The sequence below is a fragment of the Bombus impatiens genome, unplaced genomic scaffold (assembly GCF_000188095.3).
Source record: "Bombus impatiens unplaced genomic scaffold, BIMP_2.2 scf_0899, whole genome shotgun sequence".
In the NCBI taxonomy this organism is placed as follows: domain Eukaryota; kingdom Metazoa; phylum Arthropoda; class Insecta; order Hymenoptera; family Apidae; genus Bombus; species Bombus impatiens.
Window position 1 is genome coordinate 31,651 of NT_177318.1, and position 14,347 is coordinate 45,997.

General features: G+C 35.7%; 1 protein-coding gene across 1 annotated transcript in view; it reads left to right on the top strand.

The window, feature by feature from the left end:
* The first annotated feature begins 1,397 nt into the window (after positions 1–1,397).
* Positions 1,398–14,347, top strand: part of LOC100740193 — a 30,084-nt gene continuing 17,134 nt past the window's right edge. Inside the window, exon 1 of the mRNA XM_003492913.4 lies at positions 1,398–1,653. The gene's annotated coding sequence lies outside the window, so the exon portion shown is untranslated. The remainder of the gene's footprint in view (positions 1,654–14,347) is intronic.

Here is a 14,347-nt window from a genome sequence, read left to right on the forward strand (position 1 = left end):
ATCTGATTAATTTCTAGTCATCAATTAAATTTTATAGTCGATTAGAATTTTCAAGGTATTCTAAAAACAAAAGCGATATTTCACTTAGGAAAGTTAAAATCTTCTTTTTTTGTAACCTTCTTTTAATTTTTATATTGTAACTGTCATACGTTGGTTTTACAGTTGTGAAATAGGAATAAGCTAGTCTTGTAGTGTTTTACTTTTTTCGGTGAATATAATCTATTCTTTTAAGGGACGAATCAATACAATATCAAATATAATTCGTTCCTTATCACGTTAACGTATAAAAATTTATACAATGCAACATATAAAAATTGAAAATTTTTCCTCGGTTTTATAGTTATAAGCAGTGTTGCTTCGTAACAGAATATATTATTCTATACAGAAATATTCAAACATATAAGAAGAAAGATAGTATATTTATACAATCAAAAGATGTATATTTATACATTGCAAAGAATTTAGAAATAATTTAAGAAATAATTATCCTTTCACGAGACTTCTTGAATTTCTAATATCAAATACAAAAAAACACATATTTCTAACTTTCTGTGCCAAACAAATATTGCTAATCGCCTTATGTATGATAGGATTTAAAATGTGAAATTTTAATCTATTTGAAAGCTAATTAAAGTACTACAGATTTACCTCTGAAACTTCCGAAACAATTAAAATTATTGATTTCGAATTCTGTGTCCTCGTAATTACCAAATAGGCATAGCACAAGACTAACGTTGATTTTTATTAACACCGAAACCTGACTACGTACATTTGTTCATTTTTATCGCGCCACTTTGCTCATAGTCTTCTGCATATAATATATTTAAGTACAGACTAGAAATCAGTACTTAGTTCCAGCGTTAACTAAGTAATCTACACCGACGCTATATCCTGTAAAAATAATACCTCAAACATTCCCTGATACCTGAAAAGCCCAACTTACACTCCCAACAGCCAAACTAAAACACTCAAATCGCAGTGCGTACTTACTTGTTGCACCGCGGATTTGCGAAACGCATCAGCAGATAATAACGAGCATCAACCAGATTCCTTCAGGTGACGTGTAATAAACAGAGAGGAGCGAACAAAACCGAAGAGAATAGCAGAACCGAGCGAAGATCAAACAAACGCGAACAGACAAGTCATAAGGCAAACGGAAAGAATAGCATCCTGTCGTTCGAAATCTCGTTTCGAAAGTTCGGTGCACGCGCACGCACCATGCACCAGGATATAAGTACACGTTGGCAGCGTATCAGTCGGTAATCAACGTGAAAGGTTAAAGGTGCGTTTAGGGTAAGTGTGAATGCACGGGAGCCCACGTGAGCCAGCGCAGGTGTGATCGTACCTTTAGTGCGAGTGGGTGGCCCGGAGGGGTGTCTTATCGACCAGGATACGAAGCTCCGGAGGCTCAGTATTCGCGGGACCACCACCCCGTCGAAGCGTTCTCTCGCCAACCGGGATATATACACACATACACAGTGCTCTTCACGGTGCTCCTCGCGGTGCAGCTCCACTACGTTCGATTTCTCCGTCTGTCGGGCTCCAATGTACCGTGCGTCGTGAGAAAGAGCCTTCTCACCTGTGACCGGCGTTTTCCTCGCGAAACGACGCGCCGTTTCTTCACAGAAGCTCGTCGAACGCAAAATCATCAGAGTAAGTCTTACAGCCGATAGATATTTGTTTTCCTTTATTACTTGTTCGAGGGTAGGACTCGTGGAAAAATAAGTAAATTTCCGAAGATCCGATAGAAAATGGAATCGGGGACGAAGGTGACGCGTTGGTGATAGACGGTATACATACAGAGGCGGCTGGCGTTCTCGTCTGATAAATTTCGCGACATTTTCTTGCAGATCAAAGGATAGATCGTTGTTACTACGGATGTAGTTGTTGATGGTAGTTCGCGTTGGTTGATAGCCTGGCTCGTTTGCTAATTGTCTTGTTGTGATCATTGGCGTAGGTGTAAATAGGTACGAAGCGTTTCCGTGCTTTGTTCGTCTTTGTTGAACATGTTCGCTCACGCGGAAAGATAATAGGCGATTCGAATGTGGATTCCAGATAGTCTGTCATTTTTGCCGCCCATTTTCGCTGCACTCGAATGACCCAGTTGACGATCGAGTACTCGTCGTGGATACATGAGATATTGCCCGACGACCTGCGGTGACCCATTTATCGATTCTCGAGATTTTAATGAACGAACCATTTCCACGATTGTTTTCATCGCTTTCATGCATGTATGAGTACATCTTCAACGATGTTTCCATCAAAGAATCTTTTGTTGCCATTATTACCAACTATATAGCTAGCTATTCATCGAAGCTTAATTTAACAAAATTAATAAAAATGTAGCTGATTTCAAATATGCCTTAGAAACGATCTATCGCGCAATCCTATTTGTCCTTATTTCGTTCATCAAAGTAGAAGTCCTAGAAATCACGTTCCATCGCCAAAGAGGTCTCGTTATTAGATTTTTCTCGGTTCTCGGTGTCCAGGGCCAAAGTTCGACGAAAGAGGTGCGCATTAAAATCACTCTACAAATACATACATCAAAGCAAGGAGTACACTGACCTCGATTACCGAATCTATCGAGGCAGCTTACAGTTATACGACGCTGGAACCGAGCCAGAGCCAAAGTTGCAACTGCATTTCGTGCGACTGGCAGCCGTGAGTCAACGTACGAGGAATCCCTCTCGCCGGGGACGTATCCGTAAATCAATGTTGTTCGACGCTCACGAGGATCCCGGCCTTTCACACGGTCGATAATTAGGTCTCGGTGAGATTCAAGTCGGATATTCGACTCCGTTTCCCGCTGGTCCCTCGCTAGACGAAGGCAAGTTATGCACGAGGCGCAGGGAAACCGAAGCAGCTTCGAGCTTTAAGGTAATCGCGTTTCCCCGTCGCACCAAGGACCAATAATCGAAGAGAAAATAGTTTCAAGGAGCGATAGGGAGAAGAGGAGAGGATTTATACGATGGAATATTTATGCTTCGACGTTTCGAACGCTGTACGAACGATACAAGAAGAAATGAAACTTGGGAAAATTCTATCGAGATTAGTTAAGAAAACACGAGAGCGATTAATCGTGAAATACAAAGGGAATATTATCAGTGAATTAATTCAGAATTCATAAAAGTATGGTAAGATTGTTAATTGGTTCCATGATCGATGGGAAAGGAGAAAAAGCTAGAAGAATTTTATTAAAACCGATTCGTACTCTACTAAGCTGTTGTTTATTAAAAGTTCTATTCATAAAGTTGAGGAAATACGTAAGCGATTAATTACGAGTTACGAAAGAAATATGATTAGCGAGTTAGTTTAGAATTTGTAGAGATGTGACAAGATGTTTGATCTTACGATGAATGGGAAAGAAATGAAAACTAAGAAAGTTCTATTAAATCTGGTTTAAAAAATATGTAAGTGATTAATGATAAAATGTGAAAGCATCGTGATCGACGAAAAAGGAATGAAAATTAGGAAAATTCTATTAAAATTGGTTTGAAAAACATGTATACGAGTAATAGTGAAATATACAAAGGAAATAACGTTGGTGGATTTGGAATTTTGAAATTTATGTTAACAGAAATTATTAAGGGACTATTCATGTGATTAATCGAGGTAGGTGGAGAAAAGGATCAAATGTCGGGGTAAATGTCGTTGAAATCAGTTTAGGGCCACTACTGGCGAGTCTGTTGGCGGTGACCGACGTGGAACGCTTATTTTCACGCAATGCACGGAACACCCCTGTAGATTGGTACCTTCCGCGAAAGGGTGAACCACCTTGATGTCGTGCCACCTTCGATAAAACTGACTTGCATGCACCATGCGAAGGCGCGTATTTGCATAAATACTTCCCAAGCTATTTTCTTTTATCGTTAGGACTACACCTATGGTCCGATCAATTAAACGTTCTGGGGGAAAAAATTGGCCAGTCGTCGGTTAATTTTCTCTGATGTAATCTCCGATGAATTCTCATCGTATTGTACTTGTCATATTTTTCTCGTGCGATCTTCGGATGATTTATGCCCAGATTTATCGTCGAATGAAAATCGACCAGTTCTATAAAAACTTTTATCGAAATACAATTCCTCCGCGATATAAATACAAATGTATTTACCGGAATCGTGTAATACGATAAATAGTTTATTAAAAAGATTGAAATATATTGAACAGAGATTAAGGTTGCTATTCTTTCACTTTCTTGGAGAAAGACGAACACGAACAAGGATAGTTTTTTATTATTAGTTCTTCGAGTAAAAGATCGTTACAATGAACGGTCCTACCGTACCAATCTCAGCGAATGAAAGCGAAACGATTCTATGTGCTTGACAGATTGACGTGTTGTTCGTATAATACTGTGACAAGGATTGACTTTAAAACGATCAGTATGAATAAAAAAATGTGCAGGTACAACAAGTAGGTAATTGTTCGATGATAGTAAATTATTATAAGAATTTTATAACTATTTAATAAGACGTGACGAAGACTAATCGTATATTTTCTATGAAACCGAATTCAATCGCGTGGCGTGGACGCACAAGGATCGTTTATCGCGGTCAACAATCTGTTTACTAATTTTTGCTCGAAACTCTCTGGCGTGTCCCGTTAATCCAATTTTGCGAATCGATAATTTTATCATGCATGAAATAGATTATCGATCGTTCCCCAATTGTTTACGTCCTACGGCCAGGAACTGGAAATCCTGTGAAAGTATATCAAATATGAAACGTTCCACTGCCAATATGAATCGTTCATCCGTTTACCAACAAACGATATTAATAGAATCCCACGAACCCTGCAGAATTCTCACAAATATTCATTCCTCCATCCTCCATCTCGCACTGTTCGTGAAATATCATTTAATATTTATCTAAAGGTGAAATTTTATACGGACGAAATGTCATTCTTCCCTCTCAACGCGAATCGTTCATCCGTTTACCAATAAAATCAATTCCACGAACTGTTCAGAATTTTAACAGAATTCCATTTCTCTGCACCTTCCCCTTCGCACATCGTAAAATACCATTTACCCTTTTGACAGCCTAATAAAGCAATAAGTTCGAAACGGATAATCTAGAAAATAGTTATCTGTTTTTCCTTAACATTTCCTGCATTTTCTGATATAAAATACAAGAAATATTGTGAAATTTTTGTAACGAATAACTTTAATGATTAATAATCGCATTCTCGAATTCTTTGCGTCTCAATTTCGCTTTCGTTTCAATGAAAAAAGAAGAGCTTTCAATGCCTTAAAAAAATTTCTAGCATAAAATTGAAACAGAGTCCTTGAACATAAAGAATTTTCTAAGAGTAGAAACATATACGATTCAATTGAAAATGTCCCAAAGAACATAGAAAAATTGAGATGCGAAATTCATAATATTATACTTTGGTTATATTCTCGCCTATATTTCTGAATGCTCAATGATCAGAGTAAAAATTTTAAATCGAGAAATATTTATCTTTCTTGGTATAAAGTCTTCGTTCATTTACCAATGGAATGCTGTTATAATAATTCCCACATTTACATTTTTCTTCATACGTCATGAAATATTATTTAATATCCATTTAGAGATAATTTGGAAGCAATAACAAATCACTCCCTCTCAACGCAAGTCGTTCATCCAATTACTAACAAAATCATATTAACGAGATCTCCCGAAAAATCCAAATTTCATCTCTTTCCTCGCACATTGTCTGCAAAACATTATTTACTATCCATCTAGAGCCCAAATTTTAGACCAACGTAAAATCATCGATACGTAAACTTGTTTATTCATTTACCAATAAAACATTCCCGCTTCTCCATCTTCCACTTGTTATAATACTAAAATGTCGGAGATATTCAAATATTTTTTGTCTCAATAATTACACTTTTGAAATTTCCATAAAACTTCCTTGCCTCGGTTATTATTAAAAGACTAACATCTTTGCATCGCAACAAATTGTTTTCATTTTCATTATCTCGTATCAATCTCCGTGCTCGTCGCATTTCTCTCCTGCGATCTTCGATTGTTTCATTTAACCGAGAAATGTTTAAATAGATAAGAAGGTATCCATGTAAAGCGTTAATATCCATTTTCCAAGCGTTAATATCCATTTAAAGCGTTAGTATCCATTTAGAACGAAACTTTTAGCCAAGCAAGAAACTATGTGTACACGTGTTTGAAGAGATAGAAAGATATGTATTTACGGTGTTAATATCCATTAAGAAGCAAAATTTTGGCCGAAATGATCGTAGCTTCGTCAGCTCGTTGCTACCAAACGAACCGAAAAAAGTGGAACGAATCAGAGCGAGGAACGCGGAGGAACCAGACGAGTCCACTGTGCGCTCGCATAACGCGCGCATATTAATCCTACGTGTTTCCACGTTTCATTCCTTTTCTTCTTTTTCTTTCTTTTTTTTTTTCCTACGGCTCCTTTTACACAACCGACGAAAAGAAGAGAGACAGAACATGCCCGCGAGCTTTTGGCAAAGATCCAAGACAGACTCGAACAGTGGAGTACTGGTTGCACATTCGGTGTGTCTATAGCCGTTCCACTCTGGTCGGTGCACATGCAGCTGCAGCCATGACACCAGGAATCAGGCCACTGTCCTACTTTACGCCTTTCCGAGCAATAAAGGTTACCCCTTCGTTCTTCGTGCACGTAACCAACCCGTTGCGAAACTTGTACGATTCCTTGGCTGGAAATGCAAGACGCCGGACAGGCGCGCCGCGCCGTTTCGACCCATTCGCTTCGAGGAGAATCGAACCGCGCGAGTTTAGAAACGGGGACCTGGGCCTGGTTGACAATCCGGCCGGCCTTGCGATTTCGTTTACAGCCGCGCTTGTGAAAAGCCGCGACCATTGACGAGGTCCTCTTGAACGGGGCAGCCTTGAAAGTTCTGCGCCGACGAAAGTTCTCCGCACCGCGAATCTAGGTTCTATCGAATCGCCAGGTCTCTTACAGTTTCTTCCGTAGCCTCCTTTTTAATTGTTATATATCGTCGAACGAGAAATATCGGTGCTGCGGTGTTGAGAAGGTATGCTTGGTCGTTCTGTATTGGAAATGTATCGTGCCACGATACGTTTTTCTTTCCTTTTTTCTTCATTTTGAATAATATCATTATTTTCTTATTTTATTTATTTATCTTCTTGGAATTTTTATACAGAGTGTTGGGTTTGATATGGGTTTAAAATTGTAAAGGCTTACGGTAGCCATTGAGAGAAATAGAAAATGTCTAACTGCAGTAAACATTTTTTGATAAAATGTGACTTAGTAATTTAATTACGATTCTTGGTAACATAGCAAATGCAAGATAGAAAGATATGCAAATACGTTAAGTAGAGAAATCTAGAGAAGCGTGTCATAACAAATAGTTGTGCTGAGGTGAAAGACTTTATCCTTTCTTTGGTCTGATTTCTTTTCGTTTGAATATGAAACTCGTATTTGTAATTCATTTTTCTAATTCGACTATGTATCGTGGATGAATAGAGTAAACTCATTAGTCTGTAATAACTAAAATTCCGTTTGCTTGTGAAGAAAAAAGAATTATATTTCAATCTAAAATTTAGGAAATAATTATTTTCATAAATAGATAATATTTGGTATTGTTATAATAGTATATTGAAAGAAAAATATAGTAATAGAGAAATAAAGTTAAATTAAGTAAAAATATCGACATACGAAAGTGCATCTTTTAAGTTACATGGCGTTATAAACGATGAAGTATTCTTAATATGAAATATACCAAATTATGTTTTGCACGAAAAGTTACATCGACTGAACATTCTTTTATTTAGTCTGTTAAGTAGCCCTTTAAACCTTTAAAATCTCAGACCTCTTTTTAACACTCGTATGTTGAAGCACGACTTGCAATCACGGATATTGTGTTTCTTTATGCAGAAGTTTTCAGCATAGCAATAGAAAGTTTCGATGGAGTAGTTAGATAATTTCGTGCTAAGTTTTTATTTATCGTGAATATGATTTCTAATATAATAAATGCAATTATTAAACTTTCAGCTGAATGTACATGTTTAATGGAGAAACCAGTGAATTTCATGAACGAAATACAACATTGTTGTTAGAAATTTTTATTAGATGCGCTAGACTAGATAATTTTGTCTCATTTGCAATATTAAACAGTCTTATTCTTGGGAAATAATCTTTTCCTTTGCACTGTACTTAAATAAAAAATAAATTATTCTCAATTTTCATTCTTATTAGAAAATCATTCGAAGAAGCAGGTTTCTACCGAAACAGCTTTAACAATAAAACTGCAACACGCGTAAATAATTTCAATCTATAAAACTTAACGAATCGTAAAAAGTTGTACATACGCCTTCTCTATAAAAAATTTCGTTTTTATTAAATACTACGAAAAGCTGGCTTTTAAAAGCTTCGAGTAAATTCCTTACTTCATAACTTATAAACCCAAAGAAAGAGAAAGTAAAACGTTGATTATGTAGGTTATTCAGTAACAACAGCTGAAGCTTTCTTTACGTTCTAATTCAAACGAAGCCAGAACAATGAGAACAAATTCAATAATTGGAAATCCACGAGCATGGCGGCAACAGCTTTTCATCGAAACGTATGAGTAAACAGAACTGGAATTGTTGAACTACTCGGTTCTGTGATTTGTTTCTATCTGTCCAAGCCCTGGATGAAATTCGTGCTCGTTGAATAACCGGGCTGTGCAACGCATGGTAACACAACACGTGCAGATTGGATCGCGTGTCGTTCATCTCCCGTCCTTCGTGAACGTAACCGTGGACACGCGAAATTGTGTTTATCATTAGCACGCGCAGAATTATTCTTTTATAAGATTAACGATGAAATACTGCGGGTCGTTCCCGCCAGCCGGCCTATCGCGAACATAAACTAACTCCATTTTCGAAAATTTGTTATCATTGCCTAGGAATGCACAATTTTCTAAGTTTTTTGTTCAGACAAAAGCGTAAATATTTGTGAGAATGGGATACTTAGTAATTGCAGTGGAGTTTATTGTGTTCTTGTTAAACATAGATATCGTTCGTTATCAAAAACAAGGAAATTGTACGACGTATGATTTAGACAATTTCGAAAGATGGTACGATAGGTATGTATTGATTTACGTCTTTTGTAGTTTAGATTGTAGAAACATTGTCTACGTGGTTTCATTTGTGGGATACGTTTTTATATTGTAACAGATACTATCGTGCTATTTTGCAATGTCAAAATTGTAGAGTATCGAACGAATATTGTACGTTCGCTGTTTTAAATTATCATAAAATAAAGTTATGCTTCTATAAGATCAAAGTATATATACTTCTTGTTAGATCATTTGGTCTTTCTTTCTAAGCAAAGCAATTCCGAACCACCAAAAGATTTCCTAAAAATTTAATAATATTAAATAATAAAATTAAATTAAATTAAAGCTCTAATAAAAAGTACCACGAACCATATAATGTGCGAAACAATTTTCTGGGAAGAATCGTGTATGTTGCCCTTTTCTTCCAGACCGTTATTTGCTCTTAGTCTTCAAATATAGAACATTATAAACTATTCACCATACGAAAAGATTCTCGAAATATTAGAAGAGAACAAAATATATTGTCAAATCACTGCAACTTTTAATCGAATTATTAATCCTTCGAGCTATTCGATCTTAATTCTAGATCAAAAAGTGCGAAAACTCGTTTATTAACTCGTTAAACTCGTAAAATGATTCCATAGAAATAAAAAGAGGAATTAAAAAAGATATCGTTAAATGGCTGTAACTTCGAAATTGTCCCCAGATCAAATAACCGAGTACGAACCGAGTTATATATTTCCACTTTCAGACTATTCTATTTTAATTTTTCACTCAAACCTACCAAAATCCTCTTATCGTACAAAAAATCCGATTTTCTAGAACTCAAAAATATATATATATATGTGTGTGTGTGTGTGTGTGTGTGTTTTCTTATATATCTTACAAAAATGAAGAATTGCAGTGAAACAAATCTCTTTAAGAATGACCTTAAAAATAGAGGTTCCAAGCATACTGACATCGATTCAGACACAAAAATGGATCGGTTAAATCATCGGTGAAGATGGCAAGTCGGTGTTTACAAGTCGAAACGTTCTCTTGAGCGTGCTAATTTCAACGCAACCGGTCGATTCCAAAAGGAAATCAAGGAGGACGCCAAAAACGGGACTGCAATAGTTTTCTAGCCGTGCAGCTGCACCCGGTGCAAGCTCTGCTGTTCGATAACCGAGGTGCAACGGCCGTCGGCCCCAAGAACGTATCTAGGCCACCGGCACCAGCATTTCCACCACCACCACCGGCACCACCATCAATATCATTGCTACTGCTACAACCATCGCGAACCATCGTATATTAATACTACAACATTGTTGTTGTTGCTGTTCATTACATATACACGAGACGCTATTGAATTAAGGAATCGCGTTTCCCTGGATGATCAAGAGAAGCGAATTGAACACGAAGAAAAAGATAATCAAGAGGCTCGCTGAGAAAAGAGGTACAAGTGCATTTTTACAAGAGTAAGATAAGTATAAAGAAGGATATATAAGATTCATGCTTATCTCGAGAATTTTGCTATAAATTTTTCGAGTCTTCTTCGCGAGTCTTGTATACATAGGAATGAGATTTTTTGTACATCTGAAAACAAACGTATACTTTTTATTAAAGTCTGGCTAAATCAGAGATTTTTCCATTCGTATCACTTGTTTTCCGAACTCTCGGTTATCGTGTTCATATGTCGTTACGTTGCATTATGATCTCGACGATTTAATATTATTAGTAGATCGTTCATTGACTATCACGTGAAAGAGTACAGAACAAAAATTACGTGGTTTTATGCTGAGACTAAAATATCAAAATTTCAAAGGTTGTTTTGATATTTTTGTTCAATGGAACATGCTGTATTTCCTTGCGAGAAGTAAGGGGACATTTTTAAATCGAGATTTCGGAAATCATTGAGGACGAGATTTTCTACGTAAATGCCACGTAATTTCCTTAAAATTTCGAAAACAATTAAACCTATTCGTATTGTCTTAAAATTAATAGATTAATTACGAATTGCTTTTGGAACTCCCTGGTGTTTTTGGCACACGACGTGGCAAATGCATGGCGTTGAAGACATTGTCTGAGAACGGAGAAAGGATATTTTAAAGACTTTAAAACAAAAGAATTGGTATTTGTACCGATAAGAAATATTTCTCATTTAAGGCAAACGTAGATTTCCTCTGCGATATGAGAGAATTGAAAAAGATATCGTGGATGTCGAAATATTGAATATTTTGATTAAATGTAAAAAGATTTAAGTAGCAATTATCATATGGCGCATTGTAAATACGGCTACTACTATCCCTACCAGAGACTTGACTATGTTACCGCCGTTAATCGATGTGAAAGGTCACTACTATTTTTTATCAAACGTATGCACTTTGATAAATATTACGGGGCCAAAGTTACGGGTGTTTTACAAAAATAATGTTGCATGAACTATATGAACCTATTTCAAATTTTCCAAATAAAACAACGTTCTCTAAAATTACGTCGTACCAATTTTGCTTTTAATTATATCCTAACATTAAAAATAAATAATATTGCAATATGTAACTTCACATTGAAATATATCCCATAATATTTAACTCAAAATATTTGCATCAATCTTTCAAAAACATTCTATAGAAATCATGAAACGTTTCAATCTTGAAAATGATCACCAAGCAGTGTCCTTTACCTCTTGGAATAAAGTTTTATATTATACCGACAAACGTTGGTTACAAAACGATACTTAAATCTTCTAAATTGAATAAAAAGAAAAATAAATAAATAAATAGAAACTATCCCAAAAGTAATACAACTTCGGCTTGCCCAAAAAGAGCAGTGCACTTCATCCAACGCCATAAAACCAAGTCACCGTCTTACAAAATCCAATGAAACTCGAACAAATCCAATTTCCCTGCGTCAATCAGCAGCAAATGCATGATAAAAAGAAACTAAGCTTCGACTTGCACAGGAAGATTTCGAAAGGTGTGCCAAGGACGCGATCATTAGTTTTGCTGGAGACACAGGCTTCAAGACACCACCGCCTTGTCATTGATCGTGGCGGAAAGACACAGAAAAAAGGAGTTACAAGAGCAAGAAGAATGCAAAGTCTGAGAAGATCTTGAGTTTCCGTGATACATAGAGTGGATGGACAAGAGATTGCCACATGTTGAGCGAACAATAGGCTCGTCGCTGTACCGTGGAAATACAACACGGTCGGCTCCTTTGTCGTGTAAACGTGCTAGAAAAAGGGATGTTCGCGGCGATCGGGGAATTAAAGCCAAGGACAGGCTGCAACCTATCTTTGAGATCGAACAACGAAAAGGGGAGGGTCGCGTTATTGCCGTTTTATCGACAAGCCATGGCGGACTCTCAGAGGTTTCCCTTGTTTTCCCGGATTCAGCCTCATCATATACGACAGCTGGTAGTGCTGCTAGATATTGTGTGTTCGAGCAACGTAGAATAAGGCCGGGGAAAGTTTCTGCGAGGACACCGGCTCGGGACGATAACTCGAGGGACGAGACACTGCTACGAAGTCGATACGCAATTTCACGCCACGTACACTTGATCCTTTTTTCACGTATCGAGTGTTGCGAAAGTATATTTGGCATGTTTGCTCTGTTAACCACAGGATGGAGGATATGTTAACTCGTTACTTGGAATTCCAATTTGTTTCGTTTCTATCGGAAATGGTTCATATTATATTTATACTTGAAAGAATTGAAATCGATCTATCCTTATTAACTTATAATTTTATAATTATGGAATTTCTAGTTAAGGGGCGATTAACGAGATTTTTCTGTTTTGACCTTGCTTTAGTTCCAAGCCAAAAAGAGATTCGTTATGTTTTTGTGGATATTTTTCGTATAGAATTAGAATGAGAAATTACACGTATAAAAGATTAAGATTGCCAGGATATCCTCGTTTATTTAAGGGAAGGCTATCTTAATTCTATCCTACTACAGCATTTTTTTAATACATTGATCGTTGAGGTTGGTTGTTTTCTATAGAAAAGTATTAAATGCTTTCTACCAGAAACTTAGTCTAGTCAACTTTGTACATACTGTCATATGTGTAAGCTACATATAGTTATATTTCCATAAAAGTATACAAATTTAAATAGAAGCTTATAATCTCAACGATATAATAAAACCACACTGCAGTTAAAAACTTCAGCACTTTAACAACTACCGTATATTTGTTTGTGTATAAAACATTGGTATAGTATATTCGAATTAAGATATTTTTAACAAAAAAAGATATTTTTATGAAAATGCTTTAAACAACTGAATTGTCTTTGCGCGTATTTATATTCTGTCATATGTTTTTACTAGATAAACATAGTACAGTAATATGTAGTAATACGTTATGCGTGTGGGTTTTGTGTTTGTGACTTTTAAAGGCTAAAGTTGAAGACTTCATTTACTGATTCATCTTGATGCATATCTTGCGATTTATAGTTATAAGATCAGTTCAAAATTTACAACTTTCATTATAAGACCCATATTATAAGAGTTCTCTTTTCTTTTTTATTATAAAATGACAGTTACAAGTTTTATACGTTACGGTGAAATGTAAGTGACAATAAGTTTACAACATATTTTTCCTTCTTTTGTGTATAAAGATGTTTCTTTTTAGAATAATGATTTAATAGAAAATTTTAGAATGGTTTAGATTAAACGCAATTAACTCAATGTATGAGTAATACTTATCTATATACGAAACATTACTTTTGAAACGCAACTTTTTAAAAACTCTGATCTTTATGCCAAGAATGCTTAAACGCGAAAATTCTTTAAAATTTGCTGTACTTTTATATGTATAACTTCTTCTTGTTAGTAAAACGATATATCTTCATATCCTACTTCTCAACTTTCAATGACTTCAAAGTAAACGATCTACTCGCTCCTGCATTTATTATTCAAATTACATACAAAATAAATACGTACAAATACAAGAATAAATATATCTGGAAAATGATTCGAAGCAAAGAACTGAAATTATGTACAACGGTTTAAATTTAAATTTTAATGAGAATATACGACAAGTTTAAAATTTGAGTATACTTAACTAAATCATAGCATGAAGAAAGAAATCATGCATACATTTTTCTTTGTATCTTACTATGGCATACTTCGCTCTGCATAGTTTGAAGTAATGCCAGTATAAACCATGTAGTAAACTATTTTGGACAAACTTAAGCAAATTATAGTTATATAGTGTGCGATCAATTCGTAATCATAATACTAAAATATTATCAAAACGCATAAATTAATAGTAAATAATTAAAATGAATGTGTATCTTGTCCTCGAAAATAAAAACTTAAAAAA